We start from the raw sequence: 19,392 nt of genomic DNA on the forward strand, positions 1-19,392 counted from the left end.
GTCTTGATGTCACACACACCAATGACTTGAAACTAGTCACTCTGCCTGAGAGAAGACACAGCACGTACTGATCTTAACGAACTGTCAATGCCCAATTGGCAATCCTATGATCAGGAACGTTTAGGATGTGTCTACGAAAGAATGGTCTCATGAATCTAACTTCTTTAGATCGCATTCTCCCAATCACATATTCCCTGGACTTATTGTTTAAGCGTATAACATTTATATGAGACGGCTTAAACAATAATCTTTGCCCTTGATATTAAACTAGATTAGTTTAACATGTGAAATGTCCGTAAAGTATCATCATATGATTGGTTTTAGGGCACATTTCCAACAATCTCCCACTTGCACTAGAGCCAATCAGCTTGGTCATCAGTGATGATACCTCTTCTGTAGTCATTTCATAAATGGCTGAGTAGTAGGCCTAGACAATGGATATCTATATGTTATCCATAGAAGCAACCTTGAGAATAACGACGTCACCATTATACATGATTCTTAATCATGTGGTTCAGTCTCTCATTTGAGTTCGGATCTGGATGAGACCTTGATTCCCTAGCTTGAGCTATCGCCCCATTAGTGTCGTAGTGTCGGTACACTAGAGACACTTTCTGGTTGGAACCGAATAGAGAGTTCATAAATGAACTTTCCCATCCAAACAACATTGTTGTAAGCTTCTATATGGCAATATATTTTGCATTCATAATGGAACACACTAAAGTCATTACTTTTAATGTTTCCATCCAAATATCTCTTTAGTCATAATAAAGAGATATTTGATTATCTCTTCATTCATAATGAAGAAATATCCAATGATGGATTAGATTCATAATCTAATACATTTACGCTTCCATTACGTTACTCTAATTCTTCCTCATTCTTTGAGGAATTTATCCTTTAGTATTTCTTAAATACTTAAGGATTCACTTAACAGTTGTCGTGGTTCTGATCCTGGGCTTGCACTGATATCGTCTTGTACCTATCTAGGTACAACTCATATCAATGTTTTCATACAATATGAAATTCATAAATCACATTTCTGCGTATGCATAAAGGATTCTATTTACGCATTATTTCTTTGGGAGTTAAAGGGCACGTTCCCTTTGAGAAGAGCTACCTCCTAGTCTCACTAGAGTTGTTCTTCTAATTGAAGTTTATCATCATATGAGAAACTTCCTAGCATCTCTTGTCTATTATTAGGGATTGATATAATCGAATTATATCTTGAAATATATCATTATAGATTTTTATCCCATGTATTTAGACTATATCTCCCATATCCATTCTATCGTTATAGAATGTTTAAAGTCATAACTTTAACGAAGAAGTATTCTTTTCATTTCCAAAATTAATATATCATATATGTGTATATATATATATATATATATATATATATATATATATATATTTTAAATTTAGGAATATGATTAACTCCCACTAATCTTTTGTAAACCTAGTGAACAAAAGATTCATTCACATCTTTATGAGAAATCAAACGATTTGATCTTTCTCTCATAAGACGCTTATAGCTCCCACTAGCTTGCTAAGATCCATGATGGATGGATCTCTACAACTTACATGTCTTGTGATTCATAGTTTTAGACATATATTATCAAGACTATCTTAATAATGGTTTCGGAAACCCATATTATGTCCAAACATTTAATCACCATTTAGTTGTAGCTAGCAATCTTCGAATTAATTGAAACCATGACTACGTTAAAGATGGTTTCTTCCAAGTCAACCAATCTCTTTAATTGTAGTCACCTTAAGCTACCAATTAGCTATGGGGGTTTCATTATTTCGGGTCAAATGGTACTTTACCATTTCCTTGAGTATATGTCGCATATACACTCAATGTAGTCATAAGGATTTTCATTCTTTTTTCTTTCGAATTAAGAGGTGTAACTCTATGACATAGTCATAAAGTTCAAACCATTCAACTGAGACAGTTTATAAATCCTTCTCGACTACCTTGGAGCTTGTGATATAGGAACTAGGTTATTATATTTGTTGGTTATCATCTTGTCTCTCAAAGAACCCATTCTTTGAGTTCTATCTCTCGTTCATTGCTCTATCTTAGGCAAATCATATTGTAGGATTACAATGAACTACCCAACAAAACAATATTTGTTAGTTGGTTTATAGAAGTGATATCCAAAGGTTAATTTAAGGATATCCATAAGATAATTCTCAAACAAATATTGCTTATTAGCACACAACCCCTAATCTCAACATGATTAAGATTTGTCTTTCTTTCCAACTACATTCTATGGAGTCATGAAAATTTTGGAAGATCTTCTAATTGACAATCATATTGTCTTAGAAGTATATATCCTATATATGGGTAATTGATAATATCCAAAGAACTAAATCTTATTCAAGTTCGTTCTTCTCTTAATGGAGAAATCCATTATCTTATGATGCTTCTTTCCTTCATATCTTTCAAGAAAACTATTCTAAAGTGTTACCACTCCTTGGATCAAATCTAAGGAGGTAAATACTTTAGACGTCTTACTCATCAACTTACATTTCTTGAATTCTTTGAAACCTTTTGCAAAGTATTCGGACTTGTGTTTATTCAAAATAAACTATAGTCCAACCAAGAGTGATCTTCGGTGAATGTCATACAACATGAGTAGTATTATGTTGTGGACAAGTGCCTCTAACATCTAAGTGAATTAACCTCAACAACTTTGTGATTCTTTCTTCTTTCCAAAAGAATAAAGATTCGAACATTTCGCCTCTATACAATTTTAACAAGAAGGTATTGGATCCGGATCTAACGATCCAAAGCATCCATCTATGACCAACTCGTATTTTATGTTTTTGAGGTATCACAACTCAGTTGGGATTAGTCACTACCTTGCAACCTTTTGGGTTTTAAGCATCGTTATATTCTAAACAGTTAACACTACCATATCATCTCTACTATAGAGACAATCAATTAGATTACTATAATCCAATCATTGACTAATAAAGAACAATGTTTTGTCAAACAAAACATTCATCCATCTCTACTATAGTGACGGAATTAAGTTCCTTAAAATTGGAATGTAAAGACAATCTTTGGTTTTTCCAATTTCTTTGGTAGTTCATATGAGGAAGTAAGTACTATCTGCTTTCGCAGAGATCTTTATTTTATTCACGTTCCGAATGTGAAGCACCTTTTTCTTCTCTCATATATCTTCTACTTCTTATTAGTCACACTTTTACAACGATTGTAAAACATAGTTACTAATACGGAATCAAGCATTCAAGTAGAAGAACCAACTGTTTTGAACTATTCAAGAACAATTTACAACACCTTTGAAAGGTGTGTTCTTGACACTTGCAAGACATTTCTTGCAAATACCCCTTCCAATGTCCATTCTTTCATAAAGAAAGTTTGTTCCCTTGGAGTTAATTTTATCTTCTTCATTTGACTTCTCCTTTCACTACAATAGTCATGGTCCCTAAACTCCCACTATCTCTCTTGAAACTTATTTCAATTGTGTTATACACATCAAACATTTTGGAGAGCATGTGTTTATTGTTCACTACATAGTTTACAATAAACTTAGTGAACCATTAGGATAGGGACACAAAGGTGAAGTCCTTGCCTAGTTTCTATTTCTAGAAGTGGTTTAACACTTCAACACTCAATGATTCAAAATCATCATAAGTCCATGTCGATGGACTATTTTTGTCAACCAACCATTATGTTCTAAACATAATTGCAAACTTTCAAGAGTTGTTCAAGGCAACTCTCATTTCTTCATACAACAATTTGTAAGTGAAGAATCATGGCACATAAAGTGTCCATGCCTTTGTGCTTTCTTCTTAAGTTCCTTGTTCATGTAACAAAGAAACAAGCACTAATGTTTGTGTTAGTTAAGGGTTGTTCAAAGCAACTCTTATTTCTTCATACAACGATTTGTAATTGAAGAATTATGACTTTAAAAGTGTTGTCCTCTTTATGATAGACTTATCTAATATGTTCTTCCAATGGTACATTATCAATAGGAAGATTGTGAGGATGAGACTACTTAGGTACATATACAATCCATTTAAGACAATCTTTGGGATTGTTGCACCAAGTCCGGAAACTAAAGCATTCGGCTTTTCTTTGTCAATTTTTGGATAGCGTTTGCAAATATATTGGTAAACAAATACATAACGAATATAAATTGATTGATTTTAAGCCATTTGATTCGGGTCTTTAAATCAAATAGCACCACCCACTATTTTTGGCAAATTCCATATCCCTTATTGGAATTCGAGAGTTTTGGAGGAAACTCTTAGTAGGGTATGGGAGACTCACTACTACCAAGCCCACCTCACAATGATATGATATTGGCTAGCATTAATAATAATGAGAGAGTACGCTTACTCATTTGCATCTCTTGCAAGTACCCATCTTATTTGGCCTCTAGAGAATGTAACCTCACAATGATATGATATTGGCTCCATTGCACTTAGTTAAGTCATTCCCACCATGCAAGTTCGGGTAGGGGTTCAAGAACAACCTCACAATGATATGATATTGATCATTCTCGTTGCCTACCTTTCACAACATCAAGTATGCATATAGACTCCTCCTGAGTGTAAGCACGCATTTTGTACTCCCCCATGATAGGGTGAAGCCGGTGTACGAGTCACAAACGATCGAAGCCTACCACGGTGGAAGGCCACGAAAGAGTGTTCAAAGCACTCTCACGCTTCTCAACTTAATAATGGTTTGGTTGAGGGTTTTTAGGTCTCATCACATATAAATATTCATTTTAATCTTTATTAAAACAATTTTGGTCCTATTACAACTATTGGTCCATTTGATTGAATTTAGTTGTATATAATACTCCCACTATGCTTATAAAACGGTTTTTAAAGCAAGAGTACATGATACTACTAACATAAACTTTGCATTCATTTGATGGACTATGTAGTTGCCTTAGGGCCTTAGGATGACTATGAACCTTTGTTTAGATTCAACACGAGCCTAGTGTTGAATCTCGGTCTAGGGATGGTGATTGATTTTAGTTACGCGTTTAATCACATTAAGGCGTGTTGTTCTAGGGGCGTTGAACCCTCTACTCCATTTTCATGCATATCAAATAATACAAGAAAGGAGTACTTCAAAGTAAAGATGAGCTTATGCTCTTTACAACATTTGAATAAAACAAATTACTTTAAAGTAAAGAAGAGCTTATCTCTTTTACTACAACATTTGATCAAATCAAATTACAACCAAAATCTAATCTACACATTCCCATGGTTCAAACAAATTTGAAACGGCCTTTCACATAGCTCAATTATCGTAGGCTTAGGTTCATAATCACCCTTTAATTAATTAACACTTTAACTAATTAAATTGAATGCAACATTTTCATTTGGTTTTTGTATCCATAAAATTGATTTAAATGGAGCTAAATGAAATGAAAATCCAATTCTCATTTAAAGAGACAAAACAATTTTGTTCTCAACCTAATTTGGGCCAAAATGCAATTACCACAACTTTTTGGGCTATATTGCAAAACATAAACTTTTGGGGTCACTTTGTAAAAACACAAAAGTCCACTACTTCATGTAATTACAACTAGAACCCAAAAATTTCAACAAATTCAAAAACTTCATTAAAGGAACAAAACAATTTGTCCTTTAATGATTTTGGGCCTTTATGTAAATACGTAAACTTTTGGGTCAAACTACAAATTACACAAAAGTACCAAAACTTTATGTAATTGCATAAAAGCCCCAAAAACACCCCACTTGTAGGGTGGCCGGTTTTGGAGAGAAGGGAGTGATGTGTGTGTTGATTTGTAGTTTTAGACATAAAGCATGCAAGTGGTGCATGACATAAATGTCATGCAAGTGGTGCATGACATAAATGTCATGCAAGTGGTGTGTGTGAAAGGGAATTAATCCTTACACACCCACCAATATTTCTTACACCTTTCTAAATAAATATCTAACACATTTAAACATTTGAAAAATATAAAACATAAACTTTATGAAATAAATCAAAACTTTGAATCAAAACACCAAACTTTTTGTTCTTGGTAAAAATGTCAAGAACAATGAAGAACACTCATGAAAAACTCAAAAAATTTCCATGAACATTTTTCACCCAAAAACATCCCAAAACCATTCAAACTTAAGGGAAATAACATATAACCAAACTAGGGTACATAGGGGTTCCAAACGTTACTTGAAAACACTTTTAACAAGTCAAACATGAATCCAAAAATCCACCATTTGGATTTGGCCGAATTTTCCCAAAAACATGGTACCAAATTTTAGCTCCAAAATTCATGCTCATATGAACTACATCTACAACATTTGAGATGGCAAATTTTCCAACAAAATTTACATTCAAAGAAACAAGAATAAAGCTTGTAACATATTACAACATTTAAATCAAAGACTAAGAACTACAAAACCCAAAAGGATTCACCAACTACTAGACCTAGGCTCTGATACCACTTGAAGGAAATTTTGTGAAAACATGTTCATTTGAATAACATCTATAGCATGCAATTAACAATTAAAAGGCAGAATCATGCTTGTATGCACTTAAAAACAAAACATTACCCATGAAATTCAAAGCCTAGTAGATTGGTGAACCTTAACTCAACTTAAAACAACATTTGTTAGTTGAGAAATTATACCTTTGTAGATTCCTCTTTGCATAAGCAAAGGCTAATCACCCAAAGAGAGGGCCTTCATTCCTTGCATCTTAGATCTATGGATTTGGATGGATGAAATGGTTCTCCAAGTTCTCAAAATAGAGAACCTCTAAGTCTCCACACCAAGGTAAGATGTGAAGAAGAGATGAGTGACCTTGGAGGAGAAAGATTACTAGCTAATCCCTCCAAGGGTGGCCGGCCTCTTTAGAGAGAAAGGAGAGCTTTGTGTTCTCTCCAATTTTCTCAAAAGAAACCCTAAATGAATTTTGGCAATAAAGTCATATTTATACCTTTATTCATTGGAGTGGCAAACTTGTAATGAAGTCCAAAACCCACTCCTTTAACAAAATGGCCGGCCATAGGGTTTCATTGGGCTTTTAAGGCCTTTGTGAATTATTTTTCATTAAGTTGTCATACAACTTAAGTCAATGGGCTTGACGTTCGAAGCCCATTGGGCCTTGAGGCCCAAAACTATCCCGAGGTCTTTAACGAACTTATTTGTTTGATTAATTAACATATTAATTAATCCTTGCCATAAATAATTAAACCATTTAATTATTCTTACTCATCTCCATTGTTTCTTCAATCTCCACCTTACACGGTGTACGATCCATTAGGTTCCTTTTAGCGAGGCAGTGGGCGATTAAAACCATTTCACATCGATTGTGAATTGAAACTTACTTTCAATTCTCCCTTTAGTGATTATACACGTTTAGGGCTTCCACAAACCATGAGTGACACCTAGCAGTATATCATGGTTACCCAAGCTAATCAGAAGAGGTGGAGAACCTATTCAGTTTAGGATTACAAATGCAATACGGTCTTTCTCTAATACAATACTCTTGACCACATTGTTTGGTTTGATAGTTTATTCATGTCTACTATCCAATGTGATTCGTGTGCTTATATGATTACCTTGAATGTGATTTGGAACGACTTCCTAAATCTCATTCATACTCTGGCCAGAGATTCTTTAATCATATCATAGAGTATTCTCCCCCAAACGATTTGAGGGTTAGAGATCCCTTGTTGCGCATTCACTTGCCTCCATGGCTAAGTGGCTTAACCCCGGCGATGCCGTGGACACCCGCGGATGGGGTGACTTTGACATAATCAAAGATCAAGTACCTAACCACAAGACAACTATGATGCCTCAGGTCAAAGGACTACTTTGCATTATCCCAACCATGAGTTCTCATGTGACATGAATATGAGAACTTTTCGTTGATCGTGTTCAGTGAACTCATTCGCTATTGAGCACTTACGTACTTGTCTTGATGTCACACACACCAATGACTCGAGACTAGTCACTCTCCATGAGAGAAGACACAGCACGTACTGATCTTAACGGACTGTCAATGCACAATTGGCAATCTTATGATCAGGAACGTTTAGGATGTGTCTACGAAAGAATGGTCTCATGAATCTAACTTCTTTAGATCGCATTCTCCCAATCACATATTCCTTGGACTTATCGTTTAAGCGTATAACATTAATATGAATCGGCTCAAACAATAATTTTTGCCCTTGATATTAAACTAGATTAGTTTAACATGTGAAATGTCCGTAAAGTATCATCATATGATTGGTTTTAGGGCACATTTCCAACAATATGAAGTTCAGTAGGGTAGGCATGTACCCAAGGTTGACTGGAATGCCTTCCGACACAAAGGGTGAATATAGAATCACAGTCAGAATAGGTGCGGATCGAAACATCAGAAAATCTAATAAATTCAAGAAAGAAGAATTTTACCGAGTGGTCTGAAATGTGGTCACTCTGGACCAACGAAAAGTGAGTAGACTTGTCAAGTCGGTCGTTAAACACCAAAACATCATCATAATCTCCACATGTACAAGATACCTCATATCGAAAGCTTATGGTGATATTCCCTCATCTCCATTTGGATATAGGAAGTGGTCATAATCACTCGAACGATTCCTTGATGATTCAGAAATAACGTCAAATCGATGCTCGTGAACTCCAATTGGAATAGGATAAGAAAGGCTAAAGATGTTCAAGGGTAGATATGTCTTTTGTTGATGTAACAGTAATTACGTTTGCACGATCGGGGTAATACACGATAGTGCAATCGTAGACATTAGTTTAGTTTTTCCATCGTCGCTGTCAGAAATTTAGCTATTTCCAAAAGAAAGTATATTTGAGAAGTTTATGAGGTTGGTGAAGATTTTGGACATGTTTCTCCACAGAGAAGTGTTATACGGTTTCCTAAGGAAGAAGATAACTGTTGATTTTAGGTCATGTATATGATGGTTCATTTTGAACGGTTCTAACCGTTGGATAATATAAGTGATACTCCGTCATGTTGCCTATGCACAGTCGAAACATCCAGGGAAAAACGTCATCGTGGATTTCCAAAATGATCAATGTCATCGAAAGGTATAAAACTAAGGTGAGGTGGGACAACAGTTCAGTTGTCAGAACCTTTATTCATAATCAACATCACAACTAAACTAACTTTCCTCGATTGATATGCGAAGAAAAACACTATAACAAATTGTCGATAGAATCGACAAGAACAAGAATGTCTCTCATTTCACAACACTTTGTGAAATATTCCAACTTCCTTCTGCTACAATCTTTTGGGAAAAAGAAAAGATTATTGTTTACCGAGATCACGTCTCCCAAGAAAAGTACCAATCTAAACAAAGGTAACATTTGAGGAATTTGGTATGAAGTTGTCTACCGGTATATAGAGAATATATTTCGTTGCTGGAGTAGGTAAGAAGGTTGTGGACAAGGCTACTACAAATTTGTTAAGTTATTTAAGAAAACTTAGGTTTTAAAAGTTGGTTGAAGAGACCGTCAACTCAAAGTAGGGACTAACGGTTTTTTGTCATCACCTGATTGAGTCACTAAAATCTAGATACGATCCTAAGGGTCGGCCTTCCGCCTCCGTGGATGAGTTTGAGGTTCCCAAGAGAAGCTATTTAGTTGGGTGAATTCCTAATGGTAGGCCTTTGTAACTAAGTTATCTCAAGGATGCAGGAGTCGCTCGGTAAGATGCAAGGAGAATAAGTGTTGTATTAGAAAATAGGTCGATGGTGTACTTCACTTCACCATTTAGTGAGACCCTAAGTAGAATTATGAGAAATGACGCTGGAGATGTACGTCCTTGATACGTACCATACTACTTCCTTTCAATGCACCACATGATAATAGGCTTTCACAGCTTTCTCTATACTCAATTCGCTCTTACAGTGGAAATTCAACTTGTGCTCACTTATAATGTTTGTCTATGGAGGTGATTAGAAAGATGATTGGTCGAGAAGGTTCTAGTTACCTAAATGGGTAAAAATGGTTAACACCAGTGTGAGTTTACAATCCTTCTACAAGGCTTACTCCTAAGTTTCCAAGATTTATTTTCTTTGGCTCAGGTAGTCACTGTTAATCAGTTTATCAGTCGCATCACTAATTAATGCATATATGATACTTTTGATATTTTTGATATTATTTGTTACCCTGAAATTGCGAACCGGGATTTTGACATAAAGGTATCACTCCCAGATACTAATACATGTGTTCGGTATCAGAAATCATACCGCCTGAACACTGGTTGACAATTCCTGGATATCGGACAGTATCATCAATTAGTAGCACCATAATAGGCTGATTACAGATTAAAGCCTGTTAATGTGATTAGTTTCGGATGACTGGTAAGGAAATGATCCTATGAGTTGATTTTTTTTATTCTAGGGAAAATACTTGCTAAACGGGGATTTCTACTAACTGTAGGTATAACAACTTGTACTATCATGCCTATACTCATCGAAATGACGAGTACAACATCAAATGAATTATGGGAACTAGTATTGGTTGAGACGCCCTAAGGCCGGAAAAGAAGTTGCTAATCACTTACTTTAGAATGTGTCTAAAAGATTCGATCTTCCTTCAAAAGATCTGGAATTATAACTAGTGCGTTTGAGAAGATTAGTGTTATTGAGAGCCAAAAGTGGTTGTTCCCCTAAATGTTCTTCTGTCGAGTGCTACCACTTTACCACCAAGTTGTCGCTCAAAACATTTGTGGAATCTCGACGAAATTAAATTTCGTAGAAATTCTAATATGTGGTATTCTAATGGATACTGCCAAGGAATCAAAACTGTTTCTGATTTCAAATCTCGAAAGGTTTGGTAATGATCGAGTGAGAATAATGGTAGGATTGAGTGGTAAGTCTCTAGTGATACAAAACTATCGATACATTAGCGCTGTTTTAGGGTCATCAACTTGTCTCTATTCAGGATTTTTCCTTGGCAGAGAGGTTCTTTGTTTAAATCTAGAGGCATTCACCAAAACGATATTTTAGAATGTCGATAAGTCGTATAAGTCACTTAAAACTTAGAAAAACTTAACACATTTTTCGTGCTCGACGAGGTGGCAAGATTCGTAAATTAGGCTCAAGAGCCAACAATGCTTACATCACGTGTGTGATGAACGCAATACTTCCCAAACTTATGGTTTGATACCAAACTGACACACCTTGATCCGGAATGTCCACTAGGACTCCGAATCAAGCTGTGTTGGCCGACCTGGAAGGTGACGAAGCCATAAAGTGTAGTGATGTGGAAAATGTGTATAAACTTAAACCTAAAAGTGCCTAAATATAAGAGTGCACTGTGAGCGGGAATAAACCCATTTCACATGTGATGTTAGAACATAAGTAAAGTACAGTAATGTAGGATGATAATCGTACCATCGAAGGTAACCATATATACCAAGATTTGCCAAGAATCCTCATCAACACGAAAGCTCAGCCACCAAAACCTGGAATGGCAAAAAACAAGGGTGAGTAGGCTTGAAAATAAAGCTTTGTAAAAATCTTTTTGAAAACATAATAACCCTTTGCCATCAAATAAGTATAGTTTCCAAAATATACATACTACATATAGTATGAAAATACTTACCATAGTTAGCAATATCTCAAGAATGCAATGCGTCATAAACTTTTGTAAATAAACACATGACGTCTAGCGCATAATATCGCATAAGCAAACAAATCATAACGAATGCTAATTGACACATTCTGACACACGAGTTCATGCAGAGATATTTTAGCATTAACAGGACTGGGTGTAACAATGATATACGCTCTAGTACTACAATCATGTGAAGACTGGTGCTAAGCGCAGCACATACGAGTCCTAATTGCCTATAGCAATCTAGGACGGGATTGGCACCTATAATCAATCCAAAGTGAGTGTACGGTGTGATGTGCACATACACGTGAAAGCTTGACCCTGGCTTAGGCGAGTACTAACACCAGTGCAACAAACGATGAGCAAATAACATAAATTTAGTCATGCCACAGTGATTTGATAACTCTAGTCAACATTACATTATTCATGAACATAAATATAATTAAGGCATCCCCTAATTGTAAGCTTACTTGAGCATCCCGAAGGATTATTTCATACTTTCTCAACAATGAGGCATTTCTTACGAACATTAATTTAATTATGGCAATCACATAGAGAATTAATTACTAGATGGATATATGGAAACTAAATAAATATATCACAGAAAAGACACACTCATAATTCATGTCGTCGAGTCGAACCCGCCTCATAGTATCAAGAGTCCTTAGGATGTGTTTCGCCTAGAAATAGAACCTTTTATGTAAATACGTAACGTACTAATGTTTTCGTACAAAGTACAGCTAATAAACGAGTCGAACCCGCCACATGAGCCACCATAAGTAGCTGTATAGGCAGCCACGTGCCGATCACCCTCACGTGTCCACGTGCGCCCACGCGCCTGCAAGTACAAAGGTACTCGCCATCTTTACGAAGCACATGTTTGGCCTAGTTTTTGGGCCAACTTCTAGAGCTAATATCTAGCTCAATTCACCACCAAAATCAATGATTCAAATGCCATTTTGAAGTTAGGAATGTAGGGAACAAAACGATGCCAAAGTTAGGCCGAGTTATCATCGATGTTGGCCGGAAAGATGATATGAAAGTGGCTTGGTCACGAGTTCTTGCTGAAAATCTAGGGAATTTCCTCCCCCATGTCAATTTTAATAAAATATATTTTTCTTAACGGGTAACAGGTCGGGTCAAATTATTTGACAATATTAACAAGTCGATTTCGGGTTGGGTCATATTACCCATTTACTTTAACGGGAATTACATGACACAATCCGTTAAGCTATCGAATATAACACGAAAATGACACGAACAATAGAAACACGACACAAATGTCAGGTCTAGTGATAGGAGGTAAAAGTGAATGGGGATTGGGAGGTAAGAATCTGGATCCTTGCCGGATCTTCTTTGTAAGGATCCCGGGACCTGTGAATCGTGTCCATTCATTGTACATCGTGCGGTCAAAAATCATTTTAAATATTTTCATTTAAAATTAAACACAAACAGACCTGACAAAAACTGATCGCACGATATACGATAAACGGACACGATTGATGAATCTTTCAGATTCTCACTAAAAGGATTCGGAGAGGCAAAAGTGAATGGGGGATTGGGAATTATTAATTACCCATTGGGGGGTCTGTAAAGAAAATTTGATTGGGATTATTAAAAGAGAGGGTCACGTGTTTTTTTAAGATGTCATGTGTATAACCCAAGTCATATAATAGGAAAACAAACTTTTTCTTCGTTATCTATTTGCAATTTCTAGGTGGCCTCATTACCGGCTCAGAGTCCATCAATCATTGTTGTATCAACTCAAATCCATCATTCTTTGCTGCAACGGTGCAAGTTCATCACACTTTGCACAGGCTACAATATTTGTATCACTACTAGAAAATGTGTTATAGGGCACCGATTTGAGGGCACCATTCTCTATCAGTGGCTTTGTAAATGTATGTGTCACTATTGTTTGAATTTGGTGCCTTAAACCTTTTTAACACCATTCATTGGTGTCAACTGTAAAATTTTTGACACCAAAGTCATATTGTTTGGTTTTTTAACTTAGGATTCAGTTTTGCTCTCCTATTTTTTGTCAAAAATAGTTTTATATTCATTTAATAGTTGTAAACTTTCCTAGTTTAAGTGTGATTGTGTAAATCCTAGATTAGATTTGATTCTAGTTATCCTTTCCTATTACAACTTGTATTACTTGGGGAAGAAGGAATATCTTCTCTCCTTTTACTACTATAAATAAAGGCACAATGTAAGAGGGATAATAACACGCATTCCCCTAGAATTCTACAAACACATCTCCTTTTATTTCTCTTCTCATTGTCGCCGGCTCTATTCCCTTTGTCAGATAAAATAGGCTACAACACGTTATCAGCATGCTCCTACCTCTGCGATTAGGAATTTGACGTTGAAGAATATTTTCTGCATCAAACCAGTTCATCCATATCATCATGCAATCAGGTTCTTTCAAAACAACGGTTTTTATCTCGATATTTTTGTAGCCCTGATAGCATGAACATTCACCATAATCCATGACCTAACTTTATGTTTTTAGAATTTTAGATTCTACATAAATTGTGTATACATTATATTCATAATTATTGAATTATGTGAATTTGATATTTGCCATGAATTGCATCAAATATATGTACATGCATTTTACTATTGAATCGAATATGCTTTGAATTGAATTATATAAATTGAAAAAAAAAATCGATTAGGAAAGCTAGGGTTCTTCGAACCCGTGCCCTACACTATCCCATCCATGGCGATGGGCCAGACCATGCAAGCCCAGCCCAATACTGAACACCAGTCGCATGCCTTCAACCGAAACGGTGCGCTTGAGGCACCACCGTCCCGACCCACGACCTGAAGCCCAGGTCTCCTATGTCGGTTTTCCAACGAAACACAACCGGCATTTGTGAAAATTGGACAACACCCATTGTTTTTCATAATGATTTCTCGAAATTCTAAAAGAATTTTTTTTTTTTTTCGAATTCAATTGAATTCATTCGGTTTTCTTTCCCTCGATGTTGAGATTTCATCTCCATCGACAAACACTTGGTTCTCCGATGAACCATGGCTTCCCCAGACTTGGAAATGCCGTCTGACATAGCGCTTTCAACTAATTCCGGCATTATTCCCCGGCAAAGCACACCCAGCATGCGCTAGGCTGTTCTTTTGGTCCAACAACATAGCCCTTTGGGCTTTGGTTCTTCACGAACCAATCTAAAACCAAAACTTGGTTTTGGGTTTGTATGCCAAAGCCCGCTACAATCCCTTCTTTCGGCCTGAAGCAGGTCGTGTGCAATTTTTTGGAGGGCTCACTTTCAGCTGCTCAACCCCTTTTTCCTTTCACCGTGGGCCTGCAGTCCCACCCGAGACAAAACCCAGCCCACCCTAGGGCCTAGGATGCAAGGCACCATTTTTCTTAAACCACCTGTGGGCTTAGTTTTTTTCTTTTGGGCCACGAGTTTTATTCTCCTAATTATTTTAGGCCCAAATGGGTTTTATATTTTTTCACCCACACTTTAATTTGGCCTGAAGTCCAAATAATTAATTCAATTCTAATTATAGACCTAAAGTTCTATTTCTTGCATATTTGTGTTTGCCTACAGAAATATATGAACCTGAAGTTCATAATTATTTTGAAACCTAAAGTTTCTTATAAACATGCCTTGTTTGAAAACCTAGATGTTCTACTTCTATGTGAATGGATTGATTTTTCTCCATTACACTAGCCACATCTTGTCCATCTATTTTGTGATAGGAACATGTCGAATTTGAACAAACTCGACTTCACCACTTTGGAGGTCTCTGGAAGGAACTACCTCAAGTGGGTCCAAGATGTAAAGCTTTACCTTACTGTAAAGAACTTGCGTCCCGCTATTGAAGAAGAGACTAACAACCCTGTTGTCGAAGCTGAAAAAGCCACTGCTATGATCTTCATCTAAAGACATATCCATGACACCTTGCAAACTGATTATCTTGCTAAGGAAGATCCACGTGCACTATAGGTCACTTTGGCTGATCATTTTGATCACCAAAAGCACATATTCTTACCTGAAGCAAGACATGACTGGCAACATTTGCACTTCCAAAACTATAAGTCTGTGAATGAATATAATTATGAAGTTTGTCGAATCCGATCACTTCTTAAGTTTTGTAACAAAACTTTGACCGAAGAGGATCTTTTGCAGAAGACCTATTCAACATTCTCTGCTTCTAATATTGTTCTGCAACAAAAATATAGAGCTCAAAACTTCACCAAGTTCTCGGATTTGATCTGTGTTTTACTTCTCGCTGAAAAGCAGAACCAGCTTGTAACATCCCACATTGACCAACGGAGAGGGGGTGATGTGCCTTATATGTACATGCCCACCTCTTATAGCACGAGGTTTTTTGGGAACTCACTAGCTTCGGATTCCATCGGAACTCCGAAGTTAAGTGAGATTGGACGAGAGCATTCCTAGGATGGGTGACCCACTAGGAAGTTCTCGTATGAGTTCCCAGAAACAAAACCATAAGGGCATGGACAGGGCCCAAAGTGGACAATATCGTGTTACGGCGGAGTAGAGATTGGGATATGACACAGCTATTGATGAAGAATCATCAAGCTCAACCTACTGGGGTGACTGTTGTGCCTAAAACACATTATAACACAAACCAACATGCAAAACTCCAAAAGAGGCATGGTAGGGGTGGCCAGATGCCATCCCACCAAGGTCAACAGAGTCAAGGCCCATCCAAGGGAAGAAACAAAGCCTAGAAGTGCCCAAACCTCACTCCCAAGGCCCCGAACTTCAAGAATTAGGGCAAAGCAGCTGAAACCATAGATGTAGACATGTGCTATCGATGTGGTTCAAATGACCATTGGTCCCGTGTTTGCTGAGCTCCCAAGAAGGTTGTAGATGAATATCATTCTCGTCGCAAGAAGTTTGAATCAAACTTCGTGCAAGTGGATAAACCAGAGACTATAAAGATGGAGGTTTCTAACTTTCAGGACCATACCACCACTATGGAAGATTAGAATCTTAGACATAGACTTATTTTTTAGTTGAATTAAGACAATGGGGCTGAATTCCACCTATTGGGGAACCCATTCTTTGTTTTTGGTTACTTTTTGAACAATTTTCCTTTTATATTTGGATTATTTGTTTTTGGATATTAAGTTTTAATTAATTACCATCCTTGAATAAATGAAATTATTTTGAATTGATATTTGTTTTTAGAACTTTTATGCATGTGACCAATTCAAATTAATTTTTCATTCTAGGTATGACTAGTGGGGAAGTTAGTTGTTTGGTAAATAGTGCAACCACGCACACAGTTTTGCGTGAACTCATCTATTTCACTAACTTCATACCTAAGAATGCACCTCTGACAACCCTCTCAGGCCCATCCAACCTGATTGAAGGATACGATAAGACACATATAATGTTGTCCAATGGTACAATCTTGACCATTTATGAGGCACTCTATTCTCCACGTTCTGAAAGAACGTTGTTGAGTTTCAAGGACATTAAAGATAACAAATACCACGTTGAAACCCACGTAGAAAACGGAGTTGAATTTTTATGCATAACTTCCTACTAATGCAGCCAGAAGCGTATTCTAGAGAAGATAGAGCATATTCTAGAGAAGATAGAGCGTATCCTGAGTGGTCTGTATACTACGACCATACACCTCATCGAATGCCACTATGTGGTTGGCCCTACTACTGGGACCACGCATGAAATTACACTTTGGCATGATCTTTTGGGACATGACGAATAGCGATGCGCCGTATCCTCAAATGTTCACACGGACATCCACTAACCCGAAGTTTAGGTTCGATCCAAGGAATCATATGTCAAAAATGTTCAATGGAAAAGCTTATTACTAAGCCTTCTTATGACAAGATTTGTTCGAATCCTCCCATTTTTCTACAATGGATTCAGGGGGACATTTATGGACCAATTCACCCTCCCTGCGGACTATTTAGATACTTTATGGTTTTGGTTAATGCTTCCACATGTTGTTCACTCGTGTGCTTGTTGTCCACAAGGAATGCTGCATTCTCCAAACTGTTGGCTCAGGTTATTAAGCTCAGGGTTCACCACCTTGATTATCCAATCAAATCTATTCGATTGGATAATGCTGGAGAATTCACATGTAAAACTTTTGATGACTATTGCATGACAGTTAGGGTTGAAGTTGAACATCATGTACCTCATGTTCACACCCAGAACAGCCTGGCAGAAGCTTTCATTAAGCGCTTACAAATGATTGCTCGATCGTTGGTCATATGTACCAAGCTTTTGATCGCTACTTAGGGCCATGCAATATTGCATGCAGCAAAGTTAGTCTGCCTGAAGCCTGTTGCAACACAACCATTTAGTGCCTTTCAGTCCGTTACCAGATACGAACCTAACATATCGCATCTGCACATGTTTGGTTGTGAAGTATATGTGCCCATCTCGCCGCCCTTACATACAAAAATGGGGCCTCAGCGAAGGATGAGAATCTATGTCAGATATGATTCTCTTTCGATTATTCGTTACATAGAACCTTTGACATGTGATCTGTTTACCTCTCGTTTCATGGATTGTCACTTTTATGAGACAGTTTTCCCATTGTTAGGGGGAGATAAAAATGTTCCTGAAGAACAACACAAATTATCATGCACGACTCCCACTTTGTGTCATTTAGATCCTAGCACTGCTCAATATGAAATTGAAGTGCAACGCATATTAGATCTCCAGAGCATATCTTAGAGCATGCCAGATGCTTTCACCTATCTAACGCTCGTGACAAGATCACATATTCCAGCTGCGAATACACCTGCAAATATGGATGTACCAAATGTATGAGGGACTTCCTTCCTGGAGACCTGGGATGCCAATATTGGTGATCCACGTACATTAGTGACTAGCCAATCATCTGCCCCTACACAAAAGTGTGGCAGGCCCCTTGGTTCAAAGGATTCACACCTCTTGAAGAGGAAACCCATGACACAAGGTCTCGAAGAGCCTACCGTGAATCCGACTATCGCTTACTCTTTCTATCTAACTCATGATGAAATTCTAGATTATAGAGGCGTCCTTGAAAAAACGAATCCTCCTCTCAAGAATAGTGAGATTTCGGTCTATTATGCTAGCTTAGATGATGCATGGTGTAGAAATGAGATGATTGTCGACGATGCATTAGCATTTGCAGTAGCTACTGAGATCATGTTGAGCGATGACATTGAACCGCGTTCCGTTGATGAATGTCGATGTAAAACTAATTGGTCAAACTGGAAACAAGTAATCCAAGTTGAACTTGATTCGCTTGTGAAACGTAAAGTGTTTAGACCTGTAACTCATACTCTTCCACATGTGAAGCCCGTTGGGTACAAATGGGTTTTAGTTTGGAAGGGTAATGAGAAGAAGGAAATTGTGCGTTATAAAGCTTGTCTTATTGCACAAGGCTTCTCACAACGCCTCGGGATTGACTATGACAAAACTTATTCACCCGTTATGGATGTGATTACTTTTTGCTACCTTATCAGTTTGGTAGTTTCCGAAAAACTGGATATGTAGCTGATGGACGTTGTTAGCGCGTATCTCTATGGGGATCTTGATATGAAAATCTATATGAAAGTTCCCAAAGGACTTACATTGACTGGTTCAAATATTTCCAAACCCGGAACACGCTCTAAATTCGGCTGAGACATTCATTCTACAGTTTGAAGCAATTTGGAAGAATGTGGTATGCAGAGGAGGAGATGAGAGAGTGTAGAGAGAGTCTGTCTGAGTGTGTGAGAGAGAAAGCGCAGAGTCATTTGAGAGATAAGAGAGAGTGTAAGGT

The sequence above is a fragment of the Malus sylvestris genome, chromosome 1 (assembly GCF_916048215.2).
Source record: "Malus sylvestris chromosome 1, drMalSylv7.2, whole genome shotgun sequence".
Taxonomy (NCBI): Eukaryota; Viridiplantae; Streptophyta; class Magnoliopsida; order Rosales; family Rosaceae; genus Malus; species Malus sylvestris.